The 21,586-nt window shown below is 44.6% G+C and overlaps 1 long non-coding RNA gene across 2 annotated transcripts in view; it reads right to left on the bottom strand.

The window, feature by feature from the left end:
• The window catches only part of LOC121078729, a 92,037-nt gene that overhangs the window by 44,506 nt on the left and 25,945 nt on the right, over positions 1 to 21,586 (bottom strand). For both annotated transcript variants that reach the window (XR_005824707.1, XR_005824708.1), the window contains exons 4-5: positions 7,472 to 7,580; positions 5,498 to 5,615 (exon numbers count right to left, since the gene is read on the bottom strand). This is a non-coding gene — a long non-coding RNA (uncharacterized LOC121078729). The remainder of the gene's footprint in view (positions 1 to 5,497; positions 5,616 to 7,471; positions 7,581 to 21,586) is intronic.

Below are 21,586 nucleotides of genomic sequence, written 5' to 3' on the forward strand. Positions count from 1 at the left end.
GCTGGAGACAGGTTTCAGCATGACCCATGAGAGACACAGTGGCTGCTCAGGAACGTGAGAACTTAACACGGTGTTTTTACTACAGGAAGCAAATACACAGATCGCACTACCTGGTAGAAGCTTTCCTGTGCTTGTCTTCTTCCCATTATTAAAATGTCCAGACAAAAACAAGGAGTGAGAGGGACTGGTGTCAGCATGGAGAAAGCACAGAGAGAAGCTCTATATATTCTGTCTCCTATCAGAAGCACAGGAAGATGTATTCTCTCCCATACTTTGGAAGAAACCCTCCTAAGAGGTGTTTACTGACAGAGAATTAGGGAATACAGACTCTTAGAGGCAAGCATGTTTAAATAGCACCATTCCTAGCACAATGCATACAAATGCCTACTTAGGCTCTCTGAACACCAACATGTAGAATCACAATACTTTGCAGAACACCAGGAGACTATCTCTACAGGACTATTACCTCTGACTCTTGATAAAACATCCCCTGCTGTATTTTCTCCATGTTGTGCTTTGCAGATGCTTCCTCTTTTAATTTGTCAGAGACAAGCAGCTGTAATTCTGAAAATAACACCCTTCGATAACACTCTGTTTACTGCCAGATCTCCTTTCTCAGCTATAGTTATGTTTATACTTGTTTATCAGAAGGGCAAACTGCAGCCCAGGCTCATGGTTTAGGTTAACCTCACAGGTATGCGCAAAATAAAAATCGACTTTGCACTATTGAAAGCTCTGTAGCTACAGAAAGATGGGAAACACAAAGTCTTATTTTAGCTACGTGTCATAGCTTTCCAGGTGTGATAACTTTGCTGAGGACAAAGGAGTTTTCTACTCCTTACGAATAAAAAACAGATGGCACAAATTTTGATAGTCACTTTCACAGAACTGAGAATGCTTTTGCAGTGCTGGATCTGTTGTAAGCTAGTTAGCTTCAAAGGTAATCAGATATTTAATGTATCAGTAATTCAATGTGAAGAGCCTGGGATGAATGAAGTAACAAGCTTGTTAATTGTCAGCTATTTAGTCAGAAAACAATGTGGGGAGCTATTTAAAGGAAGTTATGAACACAGTATTTGCTATTTGGGGCAGAATGTCACTGGCACGCCCAATCTTAGTTTGCTCTCTCTCCTGGGCGAGAGACACCCAGCCCCTCCAGACAGCCTTTTACTGATGGGGAAAGTCATTCCATCATTTTTCATTCCAGGCCACTGAGCCAGGCACAGTTCACCACGAACAGGCACTTCAGCGAGCCAAGCCCATCCTCACCAGCACACCTGGGGCTCTTAGTTCCTTGTCTTCCCCATAGCATAAAAAATCCCCTGCTGCAGTGCTCCAGAGGGTTACAAGAAGGCCTTCAGCAGACCTCTTCCACCTGCTGTTCTGGTTCCCAGGCTAGATTCACCTATCATCCTTTCTCAATCTCGTACCAGTATCTGCAGATACATATTCCTATACCTCTCCTTAGCCAGTCCTGCTCCTGCTTTCTCTGCCCATGCAGGACAGTGTTCAGGAAAAATTGCTCCACCCTTCCTGTTTCACATCTGCACTACTGTTGCAAACCATCCTGCTTACATTGCATCAGCCTCCCTTTATAATTCTCTCAGACCCAGCTCTTGTTCACCTACCGGCTCCTATCGCATGCTCTCGTGTTCCACAACAGGAGTATATTATGAGAAAAAAGGTCCCTGATCTGTGTTTTCCTGTTTGGGTAGGACTGTGGTGCTATTATCAAAATAAGCTGTTTCCTTTAGACCACTTTCCCCTCTTAGAGGCAATGCTCTGTGGCCCAGGAGATGCCAATGGTTCCCTTCCATTTCTCTTAGCCAGTGAACCAAAATGAAATAGTGGATCTGATCCTGTATAATGAATGAACTGGACCTGGAAGCCTAAACCTTTCCTATTATTGCCGTTTCCAGCCAAGTCCTTCTGACAATCAAACACCAGAGCCTCAAATTTCTTCAAAGAAAGATGCACAGCTGTGCAAGCCAGGCAGTACTCCTCTGCTCCCATGCTCTTTGTAGCAACCACTGTTCCCTCGTTTAACCTGGGTATCACCCTAGACCTCTTCCTTGTATCTGTGATTTTGTGCATTAACTTTTTGCCTTCATAATGCAAAAATTGCTGGTGTTTGATGACTCAGAATAGGATGAGGAGATAAGCAGGTACCAGTCAGAGAGCTAATAAATTCCACACACGATGTGACTCGTTATTTACTTTGGGAACATGAATTTCAGGAAAGAGTATCTTGTGCCTTCTCCTAATAGCAACTTTAAAAATCCACCAGGGATCAGTTTAATGCTTTGGAAAAGGTTAATGTTGTTAGGGATTTACAGCTATATTTGAAATAGTTTAAACTATTATTTTTATTTCCTTGAGTAAAATGGAATTTCAGTGAATTGTGCAAAGTTAGATGGTCAGTTTGTATATGAAAGAGGTCATTAAAAGCTTGAATAGTTTTAAAGAGAGTCTAATTCTGTCTGTTTGGCAGGGAGTGAGAAACTGCTATCACCTCTGGGTTAGCTTCTCCAAATAGATCCTGAAAGTGCCTTCCTGTACTCTCAGAACAATGAGAACAAGCATAGCTAGCATGCCATGGTAGTGCAAAACTATTCCTGTCCTCCCTACCCCTATGCCACTCTCACAGGCCGACTGGCCTCTCTCACACACAGCAGGAAACTGCCAGGAAAGCAGGAGCTGCCTCATGCATCCTAGCAGCACCCACAGTGCACAGAAGGCAGCGCAGAGAGCTCCAAGCACGGCGCCCCATCCTGGCAGCTGCAGAGCTCTTGTGCCCCACTGAGCCTTCACATGAACTCCTGCCAGCTTCTCAGCACCAGAGTGGGCACTCATCATCCCATGGACGTCTCAGGTCTCCTTACGCTTACCGACACCAGGCAGCTGTGCCCTCTTGAGGATGAGGATTTTGTATCTCAGTTTTAAGTTTTTGGGTCTGGTGAACGTCCCATGTACCTGCACTGCAAGTGAGCACCAGCATTCCTAACAACTCTTCTGGTTTTCCCACTGTTGAACACAAATCCAAGGTGTTTTCTCTCCATGCACAGCATACCACCTTAGGTGCTGACATCCTTCTTCAGAGAAGCATTTCCAAGCTCCCTGACAACATGTCACTAACCCCCCCCATCCATGGCAGGCGGTGTCTTGTGGAGAAAAATGCTGACAAGGTAAGTCTATGTGTAGGTTGTGCAAGAATTGAGTAATAACACTGCTTCTTGCACACAACAGCAGAGAAGTCTCTGCTTGAGATATTTGCCATTGGCCACACATTACTCTGAGAGCCAGCAACTCTTTCCTGTGGTAGAAGTTCAGGGCATTGATGACTCTTGATGCTCATCTCAGGGGTCATCTGCTAGTCTACAATTGAAGTCATTTGTGCAAAATACTGTGACAATGTCAGCTGTAATTGCATCAGTCATGCCACACAACAAGACAAATGTGACTGGAGATGGCGTGTCAACATCAGAAATTGCTTAAGACTGAAAAGCAAGTGGAGGAAACAGCAAGCATTCAGAAACAATTATTTTACTGTGGTAGGAATAACAACAGCTCTCATTTCCTACACACAGTTCTCCTGGGAAATGATATAGAAAGCTGCCAAAGTCTCCTCCCTTTCCCATGGGATACTATCAGACTGAAAAATAAATAAATAAAATAAAACTCAGAAAATGTGTCCCATTTTCTTTAGAGGTTCTGAAGATATAAGTTGCACTTGCCCTGGACACAGGAGTATCCTTTCTGAAGTCTCCACTCTTCATAGCACACAATAGCACACAGATATCTGCCTCTACAGAAAGTCCAGTTCTGCTTTATAGCGAGTAATTCTGCCCTGCCAGATTCTTGTGTAAGAGAGAATGCAATGACTTGTACCTGTTTCCTTCAGTGAGCTGTGAACAGACGTCTGATACAGCCCTGTGAAAACGTCGCCTTGACCACACATGAGATTGGCAAGCCTGTGCTGAAATGACTTCACGTTATACCCACGGGAAAGGACAGGGCAGGTTTCCACCTCAGCAGACTCTTAACCTTGTACCAGAGCTGCCTAGACCTAGTAGAGGGTGTGGGAGGGATTCTTCTTACTAAAATTAAATAAATCTTATGTGAAAAATGCCATTTTCAATGTCTTGAGCTGTCAATTGCAAGAGAAGGAGATATTGATTTCTACAGAAACTTTATTTAAGTGAGTGACCTATTAAATGAAACTTATTTGACACCAGATGGCTCTTGCAATTTAATTTCTGAATGAAGCGATGTCTCCAAGGCTTTATGATGTTCTTTATCTTGAATGATGAAAGGCATTTTCCTTACAGCCATTTGCACCTCTATCCCAGGACATTTGCAAACAAAGTCCTCCAAAGAATCCAGAATGCTTATACCTCCCACTAGCGAACTCCAGCCAATAAACAGGTAGTCCAGCACATACCAATCCTTAGGAGCAAAGCTAAAAGGTGCAAAGAGACAGAGAACTGCCAGGCTCCAGCCTCCCAGACTAATGAAGGCGCTAAGGAAAGCAGGAGGAATGCCAGGACATCAGCTGCCACAGGCTCATCAGCCCTGGCCCTAGCAAATGCTTGTGGTCAGAGAAGTGCAGCTCCCAGAACTGAACAATCAGGGTGACCTTTCAGTCCTCATCACAGAACTCTTCTTCTCAAAAGCATGCCTGAGGGTATGGAGCCTGCATACCACAACACAAGCATTCCCAAGAGTTGCCTGCAGAAGCCCTGGGGCTGCCTGGCCTCACCAAGCTCTCTCCTCCCACCCTGGGGCCATGGCAAGGCATTCACCCAGGTGAACCCTCCTTTAACATCAAGGCAGTTACACTCATGGCTTTTCTGTCTGCACCAAGGTTAATTCCCTAGGAATGGTCTGCCAGTAAGAGGCTCCTGGGAACATACACCCAAACCCTTCCCTCACAGGCAAACTTGCCCTGGGGCCTGACCGTCACCCTGTCCTTCCCCAGCACCCACTGCCAGCCACAGCTTGGGCACAGCATCTGCCACCAACAACCAGCCTTGGCAATCTGCACGAGCCACCAGTCCTACAGAGCAGACATCAGCAGGATGCTGCCTGAAGAGGAACAGGCCTGTGATTTACAAAAGCTGCAGATAAACCTCCTAAGCCAGCAATTCCTTCTACATGCAAACTGAACTCATCGTGGTGGCTTTAGATTTGCTGCTTCCCAGATGCCTTGCAGCCTCTGTGGAAGGTGGTCTCACAAAGGTGACATGGGTCCAGGAAGCATCAAAACAGACACTCTGCCACCAACATCTGCACCCTAGAAAAAGTAAATCTGTCACTGGCAGTCCCCAGGAATGTCAGCCACTCCCAGGCAGCCCCTACAGATAAAATCTGCCACTGTGTGGTCCATGCCCCATCTCAGAAGGTGGCAGCAGCTCCTGGAACAGGCCACCACAGGAACAAAGAAACAGCCTCGGAAGGGTGAAGGAATTGATCACTATCAAACAGGTGATGCTACTACCTCCTTGACTGTTCCTTGCAGTATCCCCCGAGACCATCAGTTCTCCAGGGCAGGAACCATGTCTCCCAGAATGCTTGGGCAGCATCTGCACTTGATCTCACTCATCCCCTTGCATGCACTGCAACAGAAACAGCAAGCAGAGAATGCACCAGTGTCACATTGACAGGTTTTCATAAGCAGTGAAAGTGAGAAGCACCCTGCCACTGAGGCAGGGAAGCACTGGCAAGAGCTCATCAGTGCCAGCAGCGTGCTCTCTGCAATGCTTTTGTGATGGTGTTGATGCTGTGCCAGCCTTCTGGAGGGATGCTCAGACTCTAAAACCTCCTGCCTTTCCCCCTGTGCATTTCTTTGCACGAGTCTCTCAAGGCAAAGCTAAAGGTGGGAAGAGGCATTTGCTTTTCAATCCAGCCCACTCTGCACTGGCCATTGAAGTCCTTGTTATCTGGCTGTGTATATAGAACTATCTGCCATGCTTCAGAGACCACTCACTTCTGTTTACAAAAGCTTTTCTGCAGTTTGTTCTTTTAAGAGAAGCCAATTTATTTTTATTCAAAATCTATAAGAAACAATTGAATAGTAAAACTGTCAGATTCTGTGTGTTCTATCAAAATGGCTTAGTCGTGTCTGAAATGCCAGCACCAAATAACAACCCAGCTCCTTTGCATGCCCATACTCCCAAACGCTTCTGCTGCTGCTGGGCATCATGCAAGCTTAGCAAGCACTAAGCTCTGCAGCACAGCCGTAAGCTCTGCAGCACACCCCAGGATGCACCACTTTTACAGAGAGCTGAATCCTAATGGTCCTTCTCACTCAGAAGCCCTTCCCAAAGACCCTTCATGGGCACAGACCCACAGTTATTTTGTGGTTTTAATCTCTCTCTTCCCCAAGACCAGGAGCTAAGTCTGTCCCAGTTTCAGGAAGCCTTCTTGCAGCTGCATGCCATGCAGCACTCACAGGAGGACAAGGCAAAGCACCTTGTCTGTGTACAGGATCCTACTATGATGCTCTGAACCACGCGTGGGATGGGCAAAGCCACACCTTGTTTGTGCATGTGTCCATGGGACTGCTCCAGGAAGTTATGGGGCTTAGCAAACACCTCAAGGCTAATGATGGAGACAGAAGCAATGGCCATAAGTCTGGGGAAGATGCCAAGCCAATGGTACTCCTTCCTTCTGGGAGACCTCAGCCCATGGCACTGGATGCTGAGCAGCCCTAGGGAAGTAAAGTTGCCATCAACAAGCCAACAACACACTTACAACTTCTTGATCTGAGCAAGAAGCTATCTGATCAGCTGCTCTTCCCAGTAGCTGTCAGCAAACATCCCATCCCAGGGGCAGGTACAGCAAGCAGAGGCTTCTGTGTAGTACGTCCCCCTTACAACATCAGTGCAGCGTTATGACTTTAAGAGCACGCAGCTGTTTCCTCATTTCTTATCACAAGCCTACTGTTGTCCCACCTGCGTCCTATAAAGAGGCAGTACAGCCCAGGCACCAAGTGCTTCCCCCTAGCAGGCAGACATCCAGACTGTTTCTATAAAACCACTTCTTATATTGCCCCTAATTCCAGTTCAGTCATGGCAGAGCAGCCCAAGGGATGTGAAGGCAATTTTCTCATTGAGTTACACTAAATCCTTTGGGGAAGGAGCCAGAATTATGTAGAACCCATAAAAACAAAAGCAACATTACTATTCTGCATTTGAACTTTGTTATTATTTAGAGTTAACCTTTTCTACTTCTAAATCATAAACTCATTTTACATTCCACCATCAGATATGGGCCATAAGCTGCAGGAAACATGAGATGACTGTTTCATACTCTCATGAGTTAAAAGATAACGGGGCACCCAGTGGTAATTGCTCCTCAAAACCAGACCTAGAGCAATAAATTCACTGAAGCACACTAAACTATAGTCCTTTTGTTAAAAAAGGACAAAACGATGCCGATGAAAAGAAACATGGATTATACCACAACTCACCCAGCTTGGCACAGAGTGCTTCATTGGCAGTGGACATAAAAAGCACTCTCATTGCAGCAGAGATCCTCCCACTGTCATCTCCATCAGATTTAAATGCATCGGTTGGAATCTAGAACAAAAGTACTTGTACAGTAAATACTACAAAAATTGGAAGGCCACATTTAAAAAGATCTACTCTCTGCTAAGCTGTGAGAGGCAATACAGCCTGTAAGCAGCACTGGAAGCTGGAAGGACTCTTCTAAAGCAATGTGTATTAGTTTTTATTCCAGGAATGGAAAATGGACTTGATGGACAGAGAGTTATACTAACTATGACCCCTTCCATGTTCACTCCCTGCAGGACCAAGTTACTGAGGGCTGGAAGCAGCTGCCACAGCCACAGCTCTCATGTCCAATCTCTCTGCTGAACAGCAGTGTGGCATTTCCTCCACTCTGAACAGCCAGACTGCTGCACCTATCCAGCCCCAGAGTTGTACTCCTGTGGCTTCTTGTACCACAAGAGTTAAGGTAAGATCATTTCAACCTTACCTTGGAGGGAGGAACAGAAGTGCCACGTATAGCCTCAAACGGAACAACAAATTGGACTGGTTTGTCAATGTATGTTGATGGTAGTTTGATTTTCCCAGGAACCACAGCCTCACCTGTTCTGCTGGCAGTGCACCTGCACAGACTGCATGGACATGGCTGTGCAGGATCCTTTTCAGCTAAGCTTTGATGGTATCAGTATCTAAACTGCTTTGAAGCATAACAAGGCTTTCTGGCTAGTGCACTGGGCATGTGCTCTCTCACAGAAAGCAGCAACAAGTTTAATCATCCCGTCAGTTCAAAGCAGCAGCTCATGCCACAAACCAGCAATTTGCTACTAAAACCAATTCCTGCCAAAGGTATTGGTACACTGCTGGAGCCTCCCTGCATACAGCTGATGGACTGCCACACTGATCTCTCACAGCTCTCTACAGATAACTGAAAGAATACATCCTTAAAAAGAAGTTTCATCTAATGTTTGTTTTCTGTCCCTGCTGCCTTTTCAAATGCCAAACTCTCTTTAAAAAGAAAGCACACAAGGCAGAGTTTAATTTATAAAACACTAATTTCCATCTGAAATTTCAGCAAAGCTGAAGCTTGACTTGAAAATTAAAACAAGCTGCATTTACTCTGTATGCGATTAATTCCCTTCATGCCAAGTGTTACTTTGGGAAAGAGAAGCAGTCATAAACATATTCACCTGTCAAAAAAAAAAAAAAAAGCAGATAAAGTAAATAATTCAAGAGATTTAAAAATAAATTCACACTTTCACAGAAACAGACTTCCAAGCTTCTTTTCATCTCTTCTCAGCAGCACCTTGCTGTAATAGAACAGTGATACAAATATAACGGGAGAGAGAACACAGAGCAGGTTCTGGGCCCGTCTAGCTTCAAAACCAAAGGAGTCTGTTTGCAGGGACAGAGTCCTATGAAATTCATACAGAGGCATCCTGGATTTGCAGGTACATCTAAAGAAATTAAACCCTTGATATTCTGGGAAAATACAGGCTTTCAAAGCATACAGGACTGTGTTCTGTTGGATTCCTGATCCAGGAAGGGGGACTCTACTGTTGGCACACCCTCTTGGAGAACCAAGCATTTGCACTGGTGAAGGTACATTTTGCTTCTTGCTTCCAGGATCATATTCATACACAGCATTTGTCATATGTTAGGAATCTTCTTTGGGTGGAAATTTACTTCTTATAACCTTCATAGAAAAACTGCATTTCTCTTTGGTTAGAAAATGGCATTTACCTAGTCCCAGTAGCTAGGGAGAGCATGGCAGCAAGGTGACATCAATCGCCTTGCCAGGTTTTCCCTAGTTTTGGCAAAAGTCATACTTTCCACTCTCAAGCAGCATCTTGGTTAAATACACCTACCTCATGTAACATGAAGAGTGAAACTACCTTCCAGCCAAGAACAAGAAGCAGTAATTCCTGGCAACTCCATCTAAAGCAATGCTATTATAATGTTCTTTAGGGCAGTGTCTGTGCCCAAAAGAGCATCCCAGTCTCATTGACTGAGACAGTTAGATACTTCCATGCCACAAATTGTCCTTATGGAAGTACTAAACGCTGCCCAATGACTTTGTGCTGAGTCCCCTACCTTGGCAGATCTCTGGCAAGATGACTTCAAGTGCTCATCCAGCAAAGCAGAACGTGGTTTCCAGAAAAAGGCTGCATTTCATTCCTGACAACACGAAGAGTTCCTGATATCTCTTAGTTCAGCACAGGGTACACATATTCATGTTGAAAAGCACTTTGCTTAAATGTTACATCAGCCAAATCTCTCCAAAGCGTACCTGCCAAAGTACCCACAGTCTTTCAGAAAATGTTTCCAGCATGTGCTGGCAACAGTAGGCTTGCAGGGCCCAGTACTCATTCTTCATGATGTGGACCTGGTCGAGCAGACAGACTGCCAGGCAGGTCCATGAAGGGATCTTGCCAGCATCTCTTGCTGAGACTGTGTGGGATATCAGCATTCTTTGGGCCGACGCAAACCAGCTCAGTGGTGGCTGTGACAGGGAGGATAAAACTGTCTCATGAGCCTTGTTCCCTGAAAGCATTTCTCTTTGCAGTGGTTCTTGGGAGAAGAAGCCAGAAGACCAGGCAACAGAGCATGCGACCTATTGCTACACCTCCTGGGGTGTGTTGCAGGAGAAAGCGAGTCCAGACCATAGGTGTGCTGAATTCTGGAGATCACCCAGGAGCTGAGTGAGCAGAGACTGAAGAGGGATTGGGAAAGATATGCTTTGGACCTAGCCCAGAGGCAGGGTGGATGTGGAGCCTGACACAGAGCACTTTGTTCATCTGCTGAGAGTGAGGAACAACAGCCCCATCTCAGCACAGCATGTCAGGACCGCCCCCTGTCTGCTTCAGCAGCTTCCCCTCCTCTGCTTGGGAGTAGGGAGAAGAGCTTGTCTTTCAGAGAATTTCATTTCTTGTCTTTTGCAATCTCAACAGCAGAATGGAAGCAGATAATGTACAATTTGTTTTAATTCATCTTTATCTTATCAGTCTTGGCTATAATATTGTAGTAAGCATCATTCTGAAGAATATAATTGCAATGGTGCAGGATGAGACTCTGCAAACCCTATTGATTACATCACAAGTCATCACTATAAATACTTGAAAGAGAGAAAAACCCTTGTTCTATCTGAATATGTTCATCTAACAAGGTGTGCAAATGAGAGTGAGAGAGCTCTAACAGGACACAGATGCTAGAAAGCAAAGCATTTAAGCTGTTTAACTTTGAGCTTAACATCCATTAAATGGAGGACTCAGACTATTAAGAGTGAAATACAAAGGATTCTGTGTGCAGGAGCCTCAGAGTTATAGTTGGTATGTCATGGAGAAAGCACTGTGTTCCTAATCACTGCAGAGAAAATAGGGTACTTTCTACAGCTCCTTTTAGGGCCAAGAACTGAAGCAAATGTAGAACAATGAAGTCTAGAATTTATGGATGTATGTGTATGTATGGGCCATTGAGCAGTATACTGCAAGGAGTTAGGTGATCGGCCAAGGACTGTTCTTGCTTAGTGCTATCTCCTGCATATTTCATATAGCCAGCCATATCTTGCTTGACCAAGGGTCAAGCTCACACAATGCTCTTGACTTTTCATATGAGCTCATTCCTATGTATCTATATTAACTTTACCAGACACAAAACCTGATCACACAGGGTGGTTGCTGAAAAAGTGACCCCACTGGGCTGCCGGCCACAACCATGAGCCCAAGACATTAATATGCACAAACTGTTACTAGAAAAGTGCTGCTTCTGTAAGTAGGAACAAGCCTCAACCACAGACCAATGCTCCATGGTGCCTGGTGGTTCCCCTCATCCTGGCTGGGCTCTGGGACTTTCCCTGCAGTTTTCAGGCCTTTCCACATCTGGAGTGGTAAAAAACTGCATTGTATCTATTGGATACAGCGTGGATTCTTGCCAGCCATGAACCCCAGACCTTGTGCCCCATGCACCGTGCTGAGTGGAGGAGAGCTCTGACAGCATTTACAGACACGAGAGCACCACTGCAGCAGAGCAGCTCGTTTACACCCTGCTCAGTATTCCAAGTTTGTCATTATGTCAAAACTATGTTCTCACTGTGGAGGCAGCAGAGAGAACAGGGCTGTCTGGTGGTCCCTGGCCTGTCAGCTCTTGGAAAGGAACCTGGGCTCCTGCTTTTCTCCTGAATAAAATTCAAATCCTGGGAGAAGATGATGCATGCAGTCAACACTGCCACTAGCAGCTGAGGGCTCTTGCCAAGTCTGTCAGGGTGATTTGCACAGCCAGTATGCTGATCTCCCAAAAACAGGGCCTGTGGTCACAAACCCTGTTTCTTTCCTTGCCTATAGGAAGCAACCTTGATTCATTCATTCAGCTTGTATTGATCCTCTTTTCTTTATTTTTATGAGAAATGAATGGTGAGGAGCTTTTTCTCCGTTTAAACTTGAGGGGATATTGTTCAAGGACTTGCTGTGATGTTTCTCTGTCTGACAGCTTTATTGGGTAATAGCCACTGATGGTATATGCGTGCACAGACAGTCAGACCTTTTATACTATGTGTGTTCCCATAAAAATGATTGGTTTTAAGGTGTTATTCTAGCATTGTTGTGATTGTACCATGAGACCAAACAGCCAAAAAGGCAGATGTGAACTGAAGGCTGATTAGTAGATGTGCATTGATTCTCCCTCTTCTCCATACCCCAGCAGGGAGAAGCCAGGTCACTATCTGCCTGCTAAAGACAGACAGCAGGGAAGGCAAAAGCATGGCTTGTTGGAATTCAGTTAGTAAATAATAATCAGACATCCCAACTCCCAGGGAATGGCTGCACCCTGTATTTCCCTGCCCTCCTGAACCAAGCTGCAGAAATTTGTTTGGGCCTAAACAGCCAAATGCATCTCTGTCACCCTAGGCACGGTCTGCCTGTGACAGTGTCCCTGGCACCCAGCGCCCAGGCAGACAGCACTGGACTTTCAGAGAAGCAGTGTTCTTTAGTAGGGAGACAACCAGAGCTCACTGCCCTCCAAAGCCTCTGGAAGCCCACTCTTCTAACACTGGAAATGTTGTTAGAGTAGCCTCTGCACTGCTGCAATAACAGCAGCTATTTATGTAGACAGCTAGTTCTGCCCCCTTAAAAGCTATACTGAAGACATAATTGATGCCACTAGCATCCTTGTTACTTTATTTCCAAAAGAGAATGTGTGCTTTGTTAATTTCTTAGCCAGTGCCATTACCTACCAATAGTTAATTATCACACATTAATTGTAACTGAGATTTCAGATGATTTATAGTTTTGATTGCTTATTTTTTCATCAGTGGTTTCAAAACCCCATCCAGCCAGAACTGAAAAAGTTTAAATGTTATCCCAGGGATGGCTGGCTCACTTTGACACTGGTAAGCGAAGGTAATAAGGAAGAGTCATTGATTATTTCAAAAGAGAAAAACAGATGTTCCACATATTAAGGAGCTACTACACTAAGTGTCATTCCAGTGACTTGCGGGAGTGGCACACTCATTTGTTTAAGATTAGCTGTTACAACAAGGTCATTTATGCTTTAATGTAATTAGTCATGCCAGTATTGATAAAGAAAGAAAAAATAGAACCCTGGAAATGAAGCATCAGTATCTCATCACAAGACTATCTCCTTGAGTTCAAGCTTCCTCAAAAATCCCAATAGAGTCCAGTTCATGCATGACACAAGGTTTTGCTCCTTCCTTTCCAGTGCTGCAGAGGAAAAAAGAGTATGTCTGTTGAACCCAATACCCCAATAAGAAATCAGAAAAAAATTTAGAATGCCACTCTCCTGGGAAGCAGCAGAACAGCTAGAGAGCCCAAGAGATCCTTGTCCAAAACAATATCCAAGAGAAACAGCCCCATGCACTTAGTGACCAAAAATATATTGACTCCAGTTACTCCTACTGCAACTTGGTAACTTCTCTTTGGGCTGCACCAGGCAGGACTTTGGTCCAATGACCAAAACTTAAAACCTCCTCAGACCCAGCACTGGTTTTCTGGGCTTGACTTGATGTAGCTGTCATGATAAAGGGCATTGTGTTCCTGGGAGTTACTGAAAGAACACAGCTTTTTTTCTATGTACATATTATTAAGATTGAACCAGAAGCCTGGTGGTGATACCAGCATTTGTAAGCATTTCTATTTGCCTACATTCCAGAGGCATGTTTTTTGTGGATGTCAACTGGTCATCATACGAAATACTGATGCACAGTCTTGACATCTACAAACTGTGAAACAAAGCAACTTCAGAGCACTTCCTCCACTGCAGCATGCTGTTGAAACCTCACTAGCTGTTTCTGCAGCTTTTCAGCCTCTCCTTTCAGCAGCATCTTGAACAGCAGAGAGCAAGGAGGCCTCCATGTATCCTGCCCTGATGTGCAAGGAGACAGTGGCCTCTGGTTTGTCATCCTGGCAAAGGTTTCTGTCCTACAAACAAGCGAGATGAAACCCCAGGACCTTCTGGCAACAATGGGAAGAGTCCACCTTGTAATCTGGCATGGCAAGGGACAGGCAGGTATCTCACCTGGTGTGAAACAATGCCAGTATCACAGACAGTAACCATGTGAACCAGCTGCTAGAGCCAAGCACATGAAAGGGATGCAGGAGCAAACATGCCCACAGTCTCCAAGCCCTCCTGCCACCAGAGCATGCTGCTCTTAGCTGCTGCGCCCAGGCCTGCCAGCTGCCTCAGCCCACCCAACTCCACTCAGTAGCCAGGTGAGCCAGCCAGCCACGGCCCTCACCTGTCCTGAGTGAGGCAGCCACGAGAGGCACCTGCAGCAGGTCCAGCCCCCACATCTCCTCTGAGCCCTGACCTCAGCACACTCCACCACAGGTCACCCCCAGCCCACACCTCGTGTCGGTGGGCAGAAAACACATTGAGCGTGCATCCACACCTTCTCAAATGGTGCAAAGTGAAAGAAGAAATGAGACTTTTAAGAATATTAAAATGGCTTGTGAAATTTGCAGGAAAGACATTTTAGAAGCTTGCATCATATTCAAATAGTCTAACAATAAGTTTTTCAACAGCTGTTTCAAGAAACCCAGCTCTGAATCCACCCTCTCTTCTCTACAATGCATGTCAAATCTGCATCAAACCGCTTGCCACCTGTTTCCACTTTGCAGGCAACCAATCATTGTTTATCAAAGTAACAAAGCTGCTTTCAGTTTGAAAGCAACAAATCAAAGTTTAATTATTTTGTCCTTCAGAGCTTCATGCTATCTTTTACGAAGGCTTTTTCAGATATGAAGAACTATCATTGGCTGCCTTAAAATAGGGAATAATTGACTGACAGCTGAAAAAACACTTCTAAGGACAATAGTATTTGTCAGTCTGGTATTTTTCACTCTGAAGACAAAACACATTTTATCAACACCCTGAAATTATTTTGTCAACAAAATTCACTTTGTTGCATTACCTTCATCTGTCAAACTGACAGGACATTCTCCAGAGCATTTAAAAAAAAAAACATTTTGCTAACACAATTAATTTCTGCAAAATTAAATTTTGCCTTTTAATCATATGTATGGAAAGATGTTGCAATACATGCACAGGAAGGTGTGAACAGCAATGCCATTAGCTCGCTCACAACTAGAAAGAGGTCAGGCATGCAAAATCCATGCCAGCAGAACACTACATCAGCCTGATAAAAGTTGAAGAGATGCAACAGCTGATCATTTAAATGTAGACAAGATCCCCACTTAAGTATATCATGTTTCTACAAATTATTTGATCATACTGAAAACATTTCAAATAACTTTATATAGCATTTTCCACAGCAATTAGAGAAAAGTGTGTGTGAATACACAAAACAAAGCATTATCTCCCTAACCCGAGTAGGATATATTATATATTCACTGGGTGGTTCTATCACCTAATGGCATGGATGAAGTAGAAAGATGTACAAGTACCCCACACAACAACAACACATTGTACTACTGGAGAATGATTTTTTAAACACTCAGTACATTAATACAAGTAGGAAACAAGTGCTCTGGTTTTATGCCATATGTGGGATTTTTAAAAGGACTTTTCTGAACAGACTTTCATCAAATGCATACTTGTGATTTGGACACCAAACTCTCAATTACTTTGTACATTTCCTCTCAGACTCTTCTGACCGTGCTTCTACCTGAATTTAGATCTGCAGCAGATACACAAATAGACAATTTTCACAGAATCTTCGAATCATTCGGGTTGGATATGTAAATAGACAATTTTCCTTATGCACACTTTGTTTTTTGGTAAAATAATCCACAGAGAGATCAAGTAACTTTCTTAATGTCATGCATTTAACCAACACCAGTAAAGGAGCAAAACCTAAGCTTTCTGCCTCCAGTTCTCTCCCCCTACACAATAATACCAATGAATGTTACTCATGCATTGCCAGAATTACACATGAGTGTGCCTAGATGAATAATGGATAAATTGAGATGTTCTCAGACAGGATTATATGTGCACTTGTAGGGACAGAAAGTATCACACACACACACACACACACACACACCCTTCATGAATCACACAAGTTGCATTTTGAAACACAGAAGGTTAAAGGAAAAGGCATTGCTGAAACTTTAGAAATGAATTTACAGGCAACCGAAATACATTTCCCAAGAGCTGTATGACTGGGACACTTTGTGAAATCAGTAGATAACTAGAGAAAATGTTCAAACTAAAGTGTGGATCTTCCCAGACTTCTGGTCTTCTGTTCAGAAGCACAAACACACAGATGCTCACAAATACTCAATACGAGAGTTGACCAACACAGTCAGACATGCAAATTTATACTGTATGCTGAGAAATGCTGATAATTGTTATTCTAGGAAACAAAACATTCCATCAAAGTGTCTCCTTAAGCTTGTTTCTACATCTTTTACCAGTTCCTATCATAAACCTCAAACTCAAAAGTCAAACTTGGAGAACAAGTTCTGCCTCACAGCTTGGTTTCTTTTCTCTAGTATTCTGCAATGCACTTTCTGATTTCCTGGGAGCTGATTCAGGCTGAAGCAAGGAAAAGCTACTCAGTAAAGAAAAGCCAGAACACCTACGCAGGTTTCATCGTGAACACAAATTCCTTCCAGATATAGCAGTGTCTGTGCAGTGTCTTCTTTATGACTTGTCTTCATGGTTAATGGCTGAGCTGCAGAACTTGAATTTTGACCTAGCAGGTGATGCAGCTGGTTATCTCTTACTTTGGCACTGCCTTCTGAATGCCCTGAGAGCCCACATCTTCAATAGCCATTCACTGTCATGGAGTTAAAATCTGGTACACCCCCTTCCCTGTCTTGTCTTTTCTGGGGCTTTGTAACAGCCACTCAGCCCCTCTCCCAATGCTCAGTCTTCCCAGCTCCAGAAAGTGCTGAGGTTTTCATAGTCACAGCCACATGACTTAAGTACACTTACTCTCTCTGAACCCCTTTTTGACACTGAATCATTTATTCATTAATCTGTTTTTCATATTTCTAAATAGAAACACAGTACTGGTGTGAATGATCAGTCGCGCTTTCTCTCATTCCTCTCAGTTTCCATCATTTTAGAATCTACCCTGCTTTTAATCTTGGGTCTTTTTATTAGAATTTGGTTTTGTGAAGAATTTGACACTTCATTATGGCAGTCCTATCCTAACAGAGTTATTAATTCCTATCTGCATTAGTCACTTATAGCTGACATTGTACATCCAAGTCACTCTTGCATCTACCTAAAATACACCCCAAGAGCAAAAAGACTGGCCTTTGGGATCTGTGCCCCACTTTACTGCCAGTAAAGATACTTCCAGGGTGCATCAGGGCTAAGTCCATGTGCCTTGCCTTCTGCTGCTAGGAGCATTCTGCTAGCGTTTTCCTCTCTCCTTTACAATAGCCTTGTGCATTTGATGCTAGCTGCAGCCAGCACAGCAGCCCAGCTCAGAAAGCACAGTCCAAAGCAGCAGGGGTGGTATAGCCTACAGCAGCACCGTAGCCTATATCTCCACAAAGGGCTCCTTGTAGAGCTATCAAGACAAAGACACATTTGGCCAGACCCAGCCCAGACCCCTTCCAGCTCTGCACTCACATACCTGCCGGTTAACCTTCAGGAACCCATGTGCTAAATGCAGTGAGAGAGAGCCCCATTTCCTGCAGTACCAACCAGGTGACTCTGGCACATGGATTCCTGAAGCAAGAGACATTGCAGAGCCAAGCTAAAACACACCATCTGGTGGAGTCCCATCTCTGCAAGTCACCTTGTTAGATGACATCTTCCCTAACAGGCAGCCCAGTATTGTCATCTCTGCACCTGTCCTGTTTTCTGTCCACCACAATCCCTCTGCTGTGATCCAACATGCTAGGCACATTCTCCTAGGCACTGACTCTTCTCAGGCTGTGGTCCAATGTGCCAGCTGCACCCATCACTGGACTCACACAATCTCACATATGAGTGATCTAGTGAGCTGACAGGTGTGCAACACTGCAAGGCTTCATACAGAAGGCAGCTAACTGAAGAACCCTGTGACCAGAGCTGCCATCTGGCTATAATGTTCCAGAAAGAAAAGGACAAATTAAAGACAATCAGGTTCATAAAATGATTTGGGGCCCAAAGCTGAACACAGTACTCGAGGCGTGGCCTCACCAGAGCAGAGTACAGAGGGACGATCACCTCCCTGGTCGTGCTGGCTGCACTATTCCTGATACAAGCCAGGATGCCGTTGGCCTTTTTGGCCACCTGGGCACACTGCCGGCTCATGCTCTGGCAAGCATCAACCAACACCCCCAGTTCCTTTTCCTCTGCACAGCTTTCTAGCTATTCTTCCCCGAGCCTGTAGCATTGCATGGGGTTGTTGTGACCAAAGTGCAGGACCCGGCACTGAGCCATGCTGAACCTCACCACATTGGCCTCTGCCCATCGATCTGTCCTGTCCAGGTCCCTGTGCAGGGCCTCCCTACCCTCCAGCAGATCAACACTTCTCCCCAGCTTGGTGTCATCTGCAAACTTACTGAGGGTGCACTCAATTCCCTCATCCAAATCAGTAAAGATATTAAAGAGGAAGGACCCCAACACCGACCCCTGAGGAACACCACTGGTGACTGGTCACCAGCTGGATTTAACTCCATTCACCACCACTCTCTTGGACTGGCCGTCCAGCCAGTTTTTAACCCAGCAAACTGTGCAAGCCATGGGCTGACAGCTTCTCATGGAGGATACTGTGGGAAACCGTGTCAAAGGCTTTGCTGAAGTCTAGGTAGACTACGTCAACAGCCTTTTACACCAGGCAGGTCACCTGGTCATAGAAGGAGATGAGGTTGGCCAGGCAGGACTTGCCTTTCATGAACCAATGTTGTCTGGGACTGATCCAGGTTGTCCCACATGTACTGTGATAAAGGCATATCCCAGGATGTAGAGAGTACAAGAGAAAGTTGTAGTTGTCCTGCAAGAAGCAGTGCCAGAAAGAGGTCCTACAGTACCTGGCAGAGCTCAGGATGTTGCTGTCTGCTACCAGCAATGGATACAGGAGAGAGACAGCTACTTGAAGTAGCCTTTATAGGAGAGGCATCTTTTCCTGCCAGGCAGCCCAACTCTTGCACAGATCCTTAGCACAATAAATCCCAGTATTACCTCTTGCAATTGTAGATAGCTCAGTTTTGCCCCTGAACTCTGTGATCTCTCTTGAAACCAGCTGTTCTAGAATCATGTGCCTCGGGGCAGGTCTTCTACTAGAAAATAGTTTATGAATGCAAAAAGTTCACAAAATTTAATTCAAACAGCCCAGCCAAAAAAAAAAAAAAAAAAAGGCAGACAACATATTTGCTGCAAATTTCAGAGAGAAAACCATGTCTCCTGCTTTTATGGTAACAGGAAAATCTGAAAAAGGCATTAACAGCTCCTTTAATTATTATTACAGAAGATGTCATTCTCTCTTCCTGAAATGAATGAACACATTGGTAGTTGGCCTCCAAACCCTCCCTAGCTGAACTACGATTGCTCTGTACTAGATTTCAAACCAGGCTGAACGAAGGCTGCATTTCCTTTCACTGTTGCTATAGTAAAAGCCTAATGGTCAAGGCTGCTCTCTTGAAACAGGACTTTGCTCTGTATAAAAGATTGTAAACCAGCCCAGGTTCAGCCCAACCAAAGAGGAAGCAACAAAACATGAGACAGACAGCTCTGCCCCACACTCAGCTCTGTACCCCACACTCCGTCCTGAGGGGAACACAAGGTAACCCAAGAGGTCTTTCAGGTCTTTCCCACCTTTTACTCTGGTGGCTTTGGAAAGGGAAGGTTTTACCCTGGAGTTGCAAAGACAATGACAGAACATTAGAACTTTTGTTTACCCAGTTCCTGCTTGTGTTTTCAGGAGGTACAAGAGACCACAGACTGCACCATTGCCTATGCAGTATAGTGAGCTCTCTACTGAACCATGCAAAGATGAAAGCAGTGAACCAGGGACGGCACACAGAGCTGCTGCACCCCGTGGTGACTTGTGTGTGTGAGGCAGAGAGAGAGAAGGCAGCAGTGCCCACCTCCCTGTCAGAGAAGGGCCTACACCTTCCTGCAGCATGACACCAACAGAGCAACATACCCCAAGCCGCCCATTCCTTCTCTCCTCCTGGCCCCTCCATGGTCCACCATGGAGGAGAACCTCTCACCCACATGGCAAGCAAAGGGGCAGAGAGGTGGATCACACAGGATTAGTGCCTTAAGCTGTTACACACACCTCTGGCACCAGCTCCCTTGTCAACCAACCCCAGCAAGAATTTATTAATGAAACTTGCCTGATTGTTGATTCATTTGATTGTTAAAGCTTGTGGAACTCATACTGTTATTATTCATTGTTATTAATGTTCACAACCCAGGTTCTCTCTTTCCAATATGCTCCACAGAGGAAATCGAAGGCTGAAGCCAATCGTTAGAGTAAATGAATGATGAAGCAGCTCAAGGATAGGAGTACTCCTGCTGATCTGGGACTGTTGCATGTTCCTGGGAGTCGGTTAATCTTCAGACACAAGGACTGCAAACTGAGAGGCTGTTTCAGGTCCGTTCTCTGCTCTGTGCACAGCTTCTTCAGTCAACTGGTCAGTGAGAGTCACCCTGACAAAGCTGTCTCTGCACAGGACCAGTTACCCAGGACAGGCTTTGATTTATGTGTAGAAACAGGCCTGAGTTCAGCAGGAGCACGGCCCCTGCTAGGTGTGTTAGACACAAACGCTGAGACAGACACTACAGGAAATTTGTCACAACCTTGCAGAAAGCATACCTCCATATGACTGCACATACTGGAAAAAGCAGAGCTGGCTGTCCTCAGAAAGTTTCTCCTTTGCACTCCTCTGCAAGTGCATAGGACAACACCAGAACAGTGCAGTAGGTGGTAGACAGAAGCTCAGGAGTGCAATACCTGTGTATACCGTGTAGAAGAGGAATAGCACACTGCTTGTTTCAGTATTTTCCCTCTCTTCCACTTCTGCAAGCTTTCTCCACCTTTCCACAGCCTCTTTGCTACATGATGATTTCCAGTTCTTGCACCACTTATAAATTCCCCAGGCCAGAATGGTAGAGGCCCCACCTGTCTGGTAGTCAGAATGCCTCCAAATCCTCAACAGAGTTCTTATGCCAGCTTTCCAGAACAATGTATTGGTTCATGTTATACCTTTGGTGTCTACAGAACTGTCACATACCATATTCAGCCTATTATTCATCTCAAATAGAGAATTCTGCAAAGCAAGAGGAAATAAAAGAGAGCTTAATACAGCTTTACTAAAATGGAATTTGCCAAAGACTCTTAGAAAAATGGATTTAATTAGGGCTGCTAATGGGGAACAGTTTGTTCCTGTGATTTAAGGCAGAAGTTAGATAGTGTCTATAATTTCAACATTTTAAATTATATATGGCAAGTTATTTCTCATTTCTACCTTAATTACAAAAATTCATCTTTATGAATCACAATTTTGAGGCAAATAAAGCAAAGGCAGAAAAAATGATATTTTACTTAATAAAACTTGTAAGAACTCGCAAAAGAAGCAAAAGACAGTGTGGATGAAACAAACTTAGCAAAAAATTGTTGCTGGACAGACCTCTGTACAGTACTTATGGACAGCACAAAAAGG

The sequence above is a fragment of the Cygnus olor genome, chromosome 15, assembly GCF_009769625.2.
Source record: "Cygnus olor isolate bCygOlo1 chromosome 15, bCygOlo1.pri.v2, whole genome shotgun sequence".
NCBI lineage: Eukaryota > Metazoa > Chordata > Aves > Anseriformes > Anatidae > Cygnus > Cygnus olor.